This window comes from Agrilus planipennis, unplaced genomic scaffold, assembly GCF_000699045.2.
Source record: "Agrilus planipennis isolate EAB-ADULT unplaced genomic scaffold, Apla_2.0 scaffold3, whole genome shotgun sequence".
In the NCBI taxonomy this organism is placed as follows: domain Eukaryota; kingdom Metazoa; phylum Arthropoda; class Insecta; order Coleoptera; family Buprestidae; genus Agrilus; species Agrilus planipennis.
The window spans coordinates 3,722,288-3,735,919 of record NW_020442460.1 but is presented as its reverse complement, the minus strand read 5'-3'; the positions used below and the strand labels follow the sequence as shown (position 1 = coordinate 3,735,919).

At 36.5% G+C, this 13,632-nt stretch overlaps 1 protein-coding gene across 1 annotated transcript in view; it reads right to left on the bottom strand.

Moving 5' to 3' along the window:
• The window catches only part of LOC108740838 (ataxin-1), a 98,993-nt gene extending 89,829 nt beyond the window's left edge, over window positions 1-9,164 (bottom strand). Inside the window, exon 1 of the mRNA XM_018475334.2 lies at window positions 8,828-9,164. The gene's annotated coding sequence lies outside the window, so the exon portion shown is untranslated. The remainder of the gene's footprint in view (window positions 1-8,827) is intronic.
• Between the last annotated feature and the right edge of the window lie 4,468 nt (window positions 9,165-13,632).

Here is a 13,632-nt window from a genome sequence, read left to right as displayed (position 1 = left end):
GAGGAGGTCGGATAAATCAATGCATTTGGAGTAGAAAGAATAAGGAAGATGTGTAAAGTAAGCATCTAATTTTCTCTGAAATTATTAATAGGTATTAGATTACCTATTCGTATCTACTGGACGGTGAACAATTTCCACCTGACTGGAAAATTAGGGCAGACCTTATTACCATACAGGCCGAATTTACTAGAACATCTCCGATTATGGAATATTATATATGACCCTAATTAGGGGCTCAGCAGCAACACCCATTTACAGCATGCTCTGTTAAGATCAATATGACTCTGATGTGGACACTCCATTTCAACCCCTTAGAGCTATGCCTCATTTAGCCTGATCTAATCTTAATGGTGATAAACTATCTGAATCTTTCTACGCCATGCTCCTTTAAGGCTCTGACTGGATAACTTGATCAAGGTCAGATTGTGTAACCAAAGGAGGGTAGCCCCAGTCTGACCAAATCTGGCTGCCTATTAGGCCCAGATGTCTTAAGACGTTGCATTTCTGATGTGACCTAGAAAGTCAGATAGTTTGATCAGGGTCAAACTAAGTAATCTACCTAACCATGCGGGGTAGTCCCAACCGAACCAAATGCGATTGTCTGACAGGACCCAAAGGTTTTAAGCGTAACGTTTCTGATTATCCAAAGAAGATTATTTTAACCAACCTCTATTTGGAGTCAGGTAGGTCCTGGTCCAAATATGGGTATGACTTCGTCTGGTATCCAATTAAGAAAAATAATTATAAAAGATCGACTAAGAGAAATGTATTTTTAAGACACGGTGACACGTGACTCTGCTAGTCATGTGTCCAGGAAATACAGTTTATGTTAAATTCAGATTTACGCGAAAATATTCCTCGGAACGATTAAGTTATTCCTTCTGCTCGGTCAACTGAATAATGCGATTGTTCAGTATGAATTTAAAAAAATTCAATTTGAAATTAAGATCGATTCCAATCATGCGGGCACGGGTGTTATTTTAAAACTTACGTCACCGCCTCGATTTAAGCGTACACAAGCCATACGAAAAAAAAAAATAAACTCCAACTCTAAAAAATAAACGGAATAGCTAAAAATCACACTTTAGCAAACGCTTTTGGATATTTATCAAAGATTAACCATAAAATAGGAAGAAATTTATTGGCAAGCAAAATTTCAAGTACCTACTTTGTGGTTTATATGTTTGTGTAATTACACTTAAATATAAATACACAATAACAACGATGGCAAAATGCGTATTAAGAAAAGGCCAAAGAATTGTAATAATGAAACAGAAACTAAAAAAGATAAGCTCGGGCGCCTCTTTGTCAAAGTAAAGAACAAAAAAAAATCTAGATAACTCAGCCAAAGAAAACTGGAGTTCTCTGATTGAGAGAGAGCTCGACGCTCTCAATTGAAAATAATACCAGAAAAGAAATGCACTAAGATCATTAGGCGTATTAGAAAAGAATCTTTTTACAAAATATACAAGTGTTACCCTAAACAAATGATGGAATCATATTATGGTTATCCACAGAGTCCAAAAACGATAAGGAACTTTGTCCATACTATAAAGGAATTACAGGCAAAGTCTTAGGGGCCCATAAGGTTCCAGGTGGGGCATCAAACAAACCCCCTCGGTAAATGACTTGTTCAATTTACAAATGACCATGTGGTCAATCAACCTGTGCAGTGTGCCAAGTTTTCACACCAAGTATTTACAAAGTACCATTGGTTAGAGTGATACATTACCAAAAAAAAGGTTTACTCACAAAACTTCATTCATCCCACGACTGCGACAGGAAGTGCCCCTGGTCTAAATTTTCCCTAACAGGGCCATTTAAACACATTGTAAAAAGCAAGTATGAAACATGAGAAACTCACATTCATCTCCAAAAAGTAGAAAAATTAGATGCCAGAACAAAAATTCAGCACTGAGTAAAGCGCTAGATTTAGATTAATTAGCTGATGTCTGTTGTCTTTTATTACCACAACCTTATGAACCTAAGCAATCAAATAAAAGCATTAATCAGTACGAAAAGCAACATCAGAGAGATGGTCGATAGGACTAGTTAAAATGAGAAAAATTGACCTTTTAGGAAATAGTTAGAAACGAAACACTAACAGTTTCCATTCCTCTATATTTGTCGTATTTGATAGACGTTTCGTCGAAGATGGGAGATTTTGTAAAAAAAAAAAATAGAGGATGATCATCAATACCTTTTCATCAATATCCGTATTTATAACTATACTATAACCTCAGTCAGTCAGAGACACTAAATAGAATTCAAATTTCAAAATACTTCCGAATAGAATCAAAAAACATGACATTTGCATGCTCGAAACTAGACGGTAGGTGATTATTTTTAACGTCCTCAAACAAAATTTAATCTAACAAAAACTGATTCAAAACTGAGCGCAAAAATAATGAAGACAACTTAGCACGAATCATTTCCGCTTTCCCACCTTTTACAGAACGCAACGCAAACATGTACTGACATGTTTAAGTTGATTTATTTGTTCATACGAAGTATATAAGCTGTGTAAATATGTGCATATTTAATTTGGCCTAAAAATAAGTATGAATCAGTAAAGAAAATGATACGAAACTATCATATTTTACAATATAGTTTCTTTAATATCATCACACTTTTGACATTTGTGAATCAACATCTTAATCCCATTATAAAATATTTAATCATTTATTGTTATTACTCCCATGTAAATAAAATTGTAGAAATCCAAATTTAGTAGTCAAGAAGGGCATGTGTACAGTACACAGTAGTTCTTCCTCGCCCTAATCCTTGTGAGAAAGAGGAACAGAGAAATCATCAACAACACAGTGAAAGCAGGATACGCTAATTTGACGCCTACGTGCATGCGACTCATTAATTAGACGCTTTTCTGTAATTTCCGTGGCAGTATATAAGCCATTACGACTATTCGAAATGCAACAAACGCTGCCTTGATAACTACAATTAACGTTTTTCACTGATACCTATACTCACTGCTTTTGATAAATGAAATTGCGTATACTACTCGCCCAATTAAAGTCTGATGTGAAATACAACTAGCAGTTTCCGCAGTGACCGCATCGCATGAGCCTATTATCATGAATCAATTTGTAATTTTTCTTAGCAGTTTGCCATTGAAAGGTACTGAAGGATTAAGGATTTAATAATCATAGGAAATCAGAGAGAAATAAGGATTTAATGTCGAAAATTTGTTGGGTTGACCATACGGAAACGGGGATGCACTAGAAAGTGTGGAAGAACAGCGGATGTTGTGGAAGTCAATAAGAAATACGAGGGTGCGTTTTTAAGTTCGCGGAATGGGTACTCATTATTAGTATAAATACCAAGTTTTAATTAATTGGGTCAGTAGTCTTTAAACTATCGTCGACGAAACAAGTCAATCGGGAACAAATTGTGAAATATGGAGAAAAGTTCCTAACCAAGCAAGGAAAATCAGTTCAAACCATATTGGAAGAGATGTCATCCATTTACGGGGACTCTTGCCCAGATAAAACCATGGTTAACAAGTGGTATACTCTCTTTAAACAAGACAGGGACTGGACTCTCTTGAATACCTACGGCTAGGCCAGCCGATCTAGGTGACCACTCCAGAAATCATCCAAAAAGTCTAAAAATTAAAACTGGAAGATGCTCCACTTAAGAAGAAACAGCTCCCAGAAATGCTACGAGTATCAGATACAACCATTTTTAAAATTCTTCACGATCATCTTGGCATGACTAAAGTCAGCACAAGATGGGTGCCCAGAATGCTCACTTTTGAGTTAAGGACATCAACTTAAGAGTTGCTCCTGTTTTCGAACAGATGAGAAATGAAAATGAACCATGAAGGGACTGTGGGCAGACCTAACTCATTTTTACTTAAATTTAAAAGAAAAATTCTTTTATTACTAGGTATTATCTGAATCTATTTTTTAAACTCGTTTTGTTGTTCCCATGAGAATTACTTTATCTGCGTTACTTTCTAAAACTACATGCCATATGCTGAGATATATTCCAATTCCCATAATTTTGGTTTCGAATTGAGTAGACCAATTAAATTTGAATATTTCAATCCTAATAATAAGTTTAGCAAGTTGATGGAAAGGTAAAACAGTTGGGGAGCAGAATAATTCAAGTCCAAGGACGAGTAATGTATGAGAGACCGTTGCCGTGTCGCCTTTCCACAATTTCTTCCAAACGTAACACAGGTAAGTACACCTCACTTATACTTTTGTTGAAATAGCCGATAGCACAGCAAGAGAAACGGGTTTCATCGTTGTTTAATCTCTATTGAAACAGGTTTGAGTAGACTTTTTCAATATTTACATTGCAAGTGTTAACGAAATCGTCCGCATAAAAAAATCAGTAAACGTAAAATCCAGTAAACGCGTAGGAGAGTTGGTAATTTTTCTTGGAAGAATGGCTGAAAAAAGATGAACGTTCTCTTTCGCATTCTTGTATCGAAATATGTCTGTATATGTACGTAGGTGCTCAGAAATGTAAACAACACTTTTTATTGGTGTTGAAGTGTGTTTGACGCTTGGGCATTACGCAAGCACATAATATATAGTTGACGAAAAAAAAATAAAAATTTAGGTGACATGTTAAAATGTCCAATATTTTTAGCTAGTGCAGCACTCTACACGAAATGTGGTTTTACAGGTAAATGATGAAGATACCGGATAGAGAAGGTTAGAAATGAGGAGAACAGAGGACTTTTTGGAAGTCAGTAGATAATAGGCGAGATAGGTTGGTAGGATACCGTTCCCATCATGAAGGGCTAGTCAAAGGTTAGAAGCAAAAAGCAGAGGAGTTAGGAGGAGTGAGGGTATTAGAAGCAGAAAGCAGAGGAGTTAGGAGGAGTGGAGGAAGACCTAGATTAGATTACTGTTCACAAATAGTTAAGGATGTAGGATGTCAAAGTTTTAGGGAAATGGGTAGATTAGCTCAGGATAGGAACAAGTGGAGATGCGTGTCCAAACAGTCTTAGGACTGACGACCTGATGATGATGATGATGATAATTATTATATATAATTCTCACTATTCTTAATTTCAGGCATTTATAGCCTTGGTAATTACTGAGGTGATCATCAATCCTTTGACTAAAAGAAAAGTTACTTTTCTATTATCGTTCCGAGGTGTGATTTGCAATTTTATGATTTTTTTAGTATTTTTTACCACCAATACTTTTCTTTTGACTCTTGAAGAGTATACCTCAAATTTCTTTTCTTGCAAAATATTGATATGAACGAGTTTTGTGAATCGTGTGCGTGGATTTTAGTTGTGCCATGAACACTTGATTATTCGACTCTATGAGCATAGTAAATAAAGAGAGCTGCTGCTTACTTACGCATGTGCACGGTTTGTTGCACATGTTATCCTTCTGTCAGCTCTAAATTAAAACACCACATTTGTCGAAAGAAGGGTCACTGACTTGCTCGCAAGGAATCGTCTCATTAGCTAAACGCCCGACACCGCCGTCTGTGACTTAATTGTTGACATTGCCATTTACCACATTCAGGAATTTATGAACCTTGTTCATGACAAACGGCCTACACTGTAATAAAGTTCCGTTTCCTTTAAATACTACTCGGCAAAAGATATTTGACAAAACTTATTTCGCAAAGAAGGAAGGAGAGAGATACATCGACAGAATCACCTCAAACTCTATTACCAATAAGCTAGTTGATTAGGGACGTCCATTAACGAAGCAGGTTTAAACGAAAATAGTCAACACAAACTGAAGCTGGACCTTAGTTAGTCAACAATCTCAAATCGTTCTTCTGTGATGTCTCAGTTAGTCTCTAGTGGAGGAGCTCATGGAAAAGAATCAAAATATTAAACGCACAGCGTATAGATAAGATCCAGTTTTCTCTTTTGTTCCAAGTGTTTCATTTCCAATAAACACTCACTGGGGTTTCACCATCTCGAATTTTTTTTGTACAAGTAATAACAGGTGTTAAATTGCTGTAAATAATGAATCTTATGTTCACGAGTTTAATGAAACATTATGTGGCAACATGTAGCAGTCTATTCGCACTGATATCTACATATAAATCGAGGAAATGAAACATAAGTGGAGTTCCTTTACACTTCGAGTTATGATGCAAGAGTTCGTACATGTGAAGAGCAAGCAGGCAAATATATCAGCAATTGCATTTATGAGTTTACATATATGCATATAATGTGCCATACACACGTTTGTATAACATACAAACGTGAACGAAGCAAGAGGTCATTGGCGCCACACTGCTCGCTTTATAAATACTTCTACTAACATAAGTTTCACAATGTGGTTTTATTAGTCAGACACGTCTTCGAAATAAGATAAAAAAAGTATTCAGGGCAGCTTTATCAGTGTGTTCCAGACTATCATAATTCCAGTTTCACCACCTTATCTTCCAAATCCACCAATTCAATATCAGCAAGGAAGTGTCCATAGTCGACGGTTATTTTTGATACACCAATAGGGCATGATTTGTTCTGTCCAGATCTCAATGCTCATTATCTATGCCAGAAAATGATCGTCAAATTGAAGTTCTGATCGTGATGAGTTTTTCAACCCATGATCTAAAGTCTAGCCTATTGATAAGAAAAAGACGGTTACTGTTTGTTATTCTGTGCTTTACCCAATATCCTCTGATGCTTGAAGGAGTAGTAAATACCGGAACAAACCGTTGGCCACGTCATAACTGAATAAATAGAGGGATTGTGATGGGAACTGTTCTAATGCTGGGGAGTGTATTATTGAAGTGGAGGGATAGTGATGGGTACTGTTCCAATGTTGGAGAGTGTACTGTTGAAGTAATCCAAGAATTATTATTTGGAGGCGTTTTGTTTTCAAAGTGCGAAAACCCAACGAGAAATTGTTTAGATCCTTAGATATTGACTTAGGATTTCATAGCTGTCGTCTGAAGAAAATGGATTTCAGGATTCTAACCACATCTTCTTGATGAAATCCCCGTGACGAATCATGGTGGCATCAAGTGTTCACCGTTTCGTTTTATATCACAAGAGGCATCCCCAGGAACTCTATATTATCGATGAAAGATCTCCAACGCTGGCGCTGGACTGTTCATAAGGAACATCTGCAGGAACTCAAGATCTCCAGCATTGGTGCTGAATTGTTCAGTTCAGCGTTGGAGATGTTGCATCTAGAACGTGAAGTTCCTGAAGATGTCCCTTGTGAGCAGTTAAGCACCAGCGTTGGAGATCTTGCATCGACACTGCAAAGATCCTGAGGATGCCCCTAGTCATACCAGACGAAATGGTAAAAAATTGACGCCACCATGATCCCTCATCAAGAATGATTTGGAAATCTATTTTCTTGAGAAATTGCTTACTTAAGCAACCCAATACGAGTGACCTATATAAAATGTAACTGGCGGTTTCTACTATTAAGCGCATAGAAAAACATATTCGATAAAAATAACCATTATCAATTCCAGGAAGTTCCGACAATTCCATTTGGTAATTACGAACAAAGAACGATCAGCTTATTATGTCTCCTAATGTTTATTAGTAATCGGCAATTTTACGCGTACTCATATCACATTTAACAGCTGCAACTGTTGATAACAAGGTCGTTTTGTAGAGCCCGTAATATCGTTAAAAATTATAGTTCACTTGGAATTTGTAAACAACTTTATTATATTTAAACGATAATAGTGCTATCAATGCATTCATCAATAGTATATAATATGCTCATATACAAAATTATTGTTCTATAAAGTTTTATATGTATAACAGTTTCAGAATCGTTTTATAGTCTCTCTGCTTCGAAGATGCTAGCCAAGAATTTGTCTAACTTTGTAGTCTTTTTATGTCAGGATTTTTGGGAGTCTCTTTGTGTACTTCAAAGGTTGCATTATCTGTTTATCCGGTGGAGTTGTTTAGGTAAAACAATAGGGTAAATATTACAGTGAATACAATAATATTATACGTAGTTTATCAGCTTTAGGTGGCTTTATCAATGCATTGTGTTCGCAAAAAGATAAGAAAACCACTATATAATCAACATAAATTAAATAAAGGCTATTGTACTTTTCTTTTGTTGTAGCCGCTAGCATAACTACTAAAATGCATGTGGGTCAAAAAATACTTGTCCAGTAAAGTGATCCTTAAAAACATATGAAGACAATGAATGCGGGATTATCATGTTCACCCCTTCATATCTCCAATCAAACATACGAATTTATAAATACATGAAGTTTGATTGAAATGACACACCCCTTTATAAATTATAATAATGAGTTTAAACGTTTAAAGTAGGTCCCCACATTGATACGTCATAGGTACTTAATATCGCAACAAATTGTTTTAAGTGGACTATCATCATTGGAGTGTTGTGGTAGGCGCATAACAACATCCGGAATTAGTCTAGTTTGAATCAAAAGTCATTATTAATGCATTTATCATTGTCCTGTTCTAGGGGCCGAGATCCATTTTAAACCAAATCCATCGATAAGTTTAAGAGTAGCATCTGTTTCGTACCATAGAGAACTCCTATCTAATGTTTTAATCTTTGTCGTTTATGATGATAAAGTGATATTGAATTACTGTGATCGAGAAGTATCTAAACCTATTTGGTGGTCCATTAAAACAAGGACAATTAGGACTTCTTTTTGGTACAAAACAAAGATTTGGTTTAAAATGGTCTATGTCCTCTTCATTTAACGCTTCCATTTAAATATTTTACATTTTTTCACACCATACATTACACCTCTTGATACTACATATCCCAATAATACCTACTAATACCAATTATAAGTGGTTAATGTTACGTTTACACAATTGCGAAATCTGGTTGGGTTAGTAAACAGTAACGCTTACCAAGACGACTATTTTTTAATAACCAAAGGGAATTATTACATGGAGCAATCTAACTTAAGACAATGTTTTTCACAAAAAAAGAAAACACACCACTGTCAACTAACTCAAAATCCCGAACAGAACGCGAAACTTGGATTATTGTTTTCATGCAATCGCAAACCGTCTTAAATGGATTGGATAATAACTGTTATGAGCGTTGCATGTGGAAAGGCGTGCATATCTGCATAATTCTCATTATAAACCACGTTCAGAACAATACATCCAACTGTGTACGACACACCACACCACATAATATTATTATACAATATCAACTGTTGCTGGTTAGGTACCCAGACCCTGCTGCTAGTCTGTGCGTACGGTAGTACGTTTTACTACTACTCTACTACAAGGAATGTGGAGGGGTTACTACGAGCGATCGACCAGTTCAAGTGACTCAACGAGTGACGGTCCTAAGTCAACAGAAAATCGCTGGCCCGCTACGGGCATGAAAGTTCAGGGTGTGTAGGAGATCTTTCGAGGATGCAGCAGACTCATGGCACGAAGAAGCGTCATCATCCAGATAATTTTCCTCCACACACAAACAAACAAACCTGCTCGAACCTGAGCATTGTCCACCTTCGAGAGAAGTTGATTGCATTAGTTATTTATTGTGGGTATCGCTAGAATTTCAATGAAATTGCAAGAAAGCAATCAAAAGCTTCGAGAAATTCTTCTATTCTATCCTCATTCAATAGTCCAACAGAATCAAATGTTTAGAACAACAGTCTTTTTGCTATTATCTAGGATTCTCTACGTAGTATTTTATAAAAGCATTTTAAAAGCTAACTCATTGTCCACGGCAATTAAACAGTACTCTTAAATACCCACGAATTTCTTACAAATATTATTCCAACGTTTCCACTATTTGCACAATGTGAAGGAAGGTATGAACGTACTTTTCACGATGCAATTTGTCAAAAATAGTAGAAACAAAAGTGTACCTCTTTTTCATCTGACTCCAGAACTGTTCTATCACATTGGAATACTGAGAAATCATAAACCCAAAACCAAATAATCCCATCAAATTGTAGTTTTTCTATAATTACAAACGTTATTTTGTTCTTGTCCTTTGATTACTATGAATCTCACATATGCATTTAAGAAACTGTTGAGTATTAACGTAGTCAACTCATGGTATACAAGTAACTTAATGGGATGGAATACGTAGATCCCATTATCATAAGGTCGTCAATCCTAAGACTGGTTAGACACGCACCTCTAATCTAATCTAGGTCTACCTCTACTCCTAACTCCCGTTTCTGCCTCTAATATGTCTCTTACTAGACCTTCATGCCTGAGAAAGTGTGGTACCAACCTATCTCGTCTATTTCTTATTGACTTCCATAGACTCTTCTGTTCTCCTATTCTTACTAGTACCTCTTCATTTCTAACCTTCTCAATCCACGGTATCCTCATCACCCGCCTGTAACACTACATTTCGAATGTTTCTAACCTTTTATTTTCCGCCGCGCCCATTGTCCATGTTTCGCACCCGTACAGCGTCGCGCTCCAAACATACACCTTTAACAGTCTTTTTGGAATTTTTAAATTAACCGTTCGCGAACATAGAAATGACTTCTTTTTATTGAAGGCGACTCGACCTTGCGCTATTCTCTGCTTTATATCCTTACTACTGCTTTCGTCCTGACTTATCTGACTTCCTAGATACCTAAAATCAGCCACGTAGATCCCAAATTAAATGAAAAATATTGACGGCTCTTTCAAGAAAAGTAAATGATAACTAATAATAAAATAAATTTTGTCGCATTTAATGTTAGAAAATCGATAAAAGCAATACTTAATACTCCGGGCGAATTAACAATATCCTTTAAAACGGTTGAGTTTACCTATTACTAATCGTAAGTGATGGCAAAACTCACGACTCGATCACTTTTGCGACACGTCCGTAAATAACAAGACTGGGCATTCTCAGAAATGTATGTTAGTCTTGTCTTAAGATATTTATGTATCAACGTTAAGTTGAGATCCAATTATTATCTATCGTGTATTGAATATTTCACTATGTCACGTTTAATAACAACAATAAATCAAATTTTAATAATCATCCCGCACAAATGGACACGTCTCTTGAGTGAGCTTTTTTATGAAAAATTGACAACTATAGAGACAAAATTTTATTAATTGGAATATGCAACCAAGTGTTTACCATAAAACCCAATTAGGTGTAATCTACATCCTCATACGTTAGATTCTAAAAATGCTAAATAAATTGTTCTAGAAGTGTACAACTGGAAATTTGTTAGGGTTATGGTCCGGACCCTATCCGGCGTACCTACCAGGTACTCCAAATAGGGGTCGGTTAAAATAATATTTTTGGGCCTGGATCAGAAATGTTCTTCCGGGATTTTTGGCAGTGGTCCGTGGAATTAGCCAAAAAGCCCAGAAGAAAACACCGCATCTATATACACCGGCCGTGAAAGCCTTAAGAACTACATCATCATCATCATAAGGTCGTCAAAATTGGTTGGACACGCATTACCTTCACTCTTTCCTAGAACTACAACATCCCATATCCTTAACTATTTGCGAACAGTAATCTAATCTAGATCTACCTCTACTCTTCTCAGTGGTGTTGTCGAGCCGGAACGCTCCGGAACGTCGTTCCGGTACTTCCTTTTTGGACAGGAACGCGTTCCGGAACTAAAGATGATTTCTGATAACGAGAATTGGCTGACGTATTGAAAAAAAATTAAATTATTTCGTTTCCTTTCCTTTTTATGCTATATACAGGGCCGATCTTGGCGACGGGCGAAAATTGGGGGAAATCCCCCCCCCCCGTCGTCGTCAAATTTGGGACATGAGACCGCACAGAGCGGCCGCCTACCCAGGATCGGCCCTGTCTATATAATTATATATACGCGTTCCGGTAAAAAAAAATTAGCACAACACCACTGACTCTTCTGTTCTGTTGCTGCTTTTAATAAGTGTTTAATTAGGCCTTCATGACTAAGGCGGTGTCCTATCAACCTATCTCGCTTATTTCTTATAGACTTCCATAATGTCCTCTGTTCTCCTATTCTTTCTAGTTCCTCCTCATTTTTAACTTTCTCCAAGTTATCCTCATCATTCGCCACATTTCGAACGCTTCTAGCCTTTTTTTTTCTGCCGCGCCCATCGTCCATGTTTCGCACCCGTGTACGGCGTCGTACTCCCAAAATATACACCTTTAAAAATCTTTTTCGAATTTATAAATTACCCGTTCGCCAAAAGAGAAGTAACCTTTTTTTGTAAAAGGTGACTCGACCCTACATTATCATTTGTTTTATATCTTTACTGCTTCATCCATCCTGAAATATCGGACTTCCTAGATAGATACCGAAAATCAGAGACTTCTTCTAATTTTTCGTGTCCTGTTTGTACATTCACTCTTTCCCTACTTTTTCTTCCCTTGCATACCAATATTTTTGTTTTACATTTATTTATTTTCATGCCATACCTTTTTGCCAATACCGGTTTCATTTTATTAAAGGCTATTACTAACTCTTCCTTGCTCAAATAGGATTTATTAGTACATTTGATAAAAATTCCGCCTCCAAGTTCCAATTTCAACGTTTACAAACCGTTCAACGGCAAGAGTTCTGAATATTTAAAAGTATCGCCTATGGTTAGGGTCAAGACGCTGTCAAAATTTATATTAGGAGTGTCTACCTAGGTAGATGGTAACTTTTCTTTCGAGAAGTTCGTTGTTCCCTGTATCGGAACGAAAGAAACAATAAAAAGGAATCAAGTACCTGTGAAAAGCCGTAGAATATAATGGCATACCTGTTGTTTGTGTAACAAAAGGAGAACCGCGGGAAGCCACTTGAAAAGGAGGTAGATAGCTTTTGCGGACCTAAATACCTCAGTAAGACAGGTGAGGGTAAGCTTTGTTCTTTTCAATCTGCGTATCGGGCTGTCATTGAAATTTTAACTTTTCCAGAAATTCGACAAGCGCCACTAAAATACCAGCATACTCGGACGCTTTGCACCCTCTACACTACAAATTTCCTACCCTACGTATAAATCAGTACCCGGCTACGAAGTATTTAAATTGTATAGTATTTTATTCTTATCCAAAGGGCGATATGACGCAAAGGTTTAACTATAAACCGGAATTTTTTATGCTGAAATATTTTTGAAGTGAAACTCCTTTACGCACGGTAGGGTAAGTTCGTTTCATGCAAGTTGCTATGTAGCGAAATCATGCAACGCATATCCCCTGCTGTCTGGCTTAGATCTTTAAAACTACTTTTTAAATTAACCGTTCGCGAACATAGAAATGACTTCTTTTTATTGAAGGCGACTCGACCTTGCGCTATTCTCTGCTTTATATCCTTACTACTGCTTTCGTCCTGACTTATCTGACTTCCTAGATACCTAAAATCAGCCACGTAGATCCCAAATTAAATGAAAAATATTGACGGCTCTTTCAAGAAAAGTAAATGATAACTAATAATAAAATAAATTTTGTCGCATTTAATGTTAGAAAATCGATAAAAGCAATACTTAATACTCCGGGCGAATTAACAATATCCTTTAAAACGGTTGAGTTTACCTATTACTAATCGTAAGTGATGGCAAAACTCACGACTCGATCACTTTTGCGACACGTCCGTAAATAACAAGACTGGGCATTCTCAGAAATGTATGTTAGTCTTGTCTTAAGATATTTATGTATCAACGTTAAGTTGAGATCCAATTATTATCTATCGTGTATTGAATATTTCACTATGTCACGTTTAATAACAACAATAAATCAAATTTTA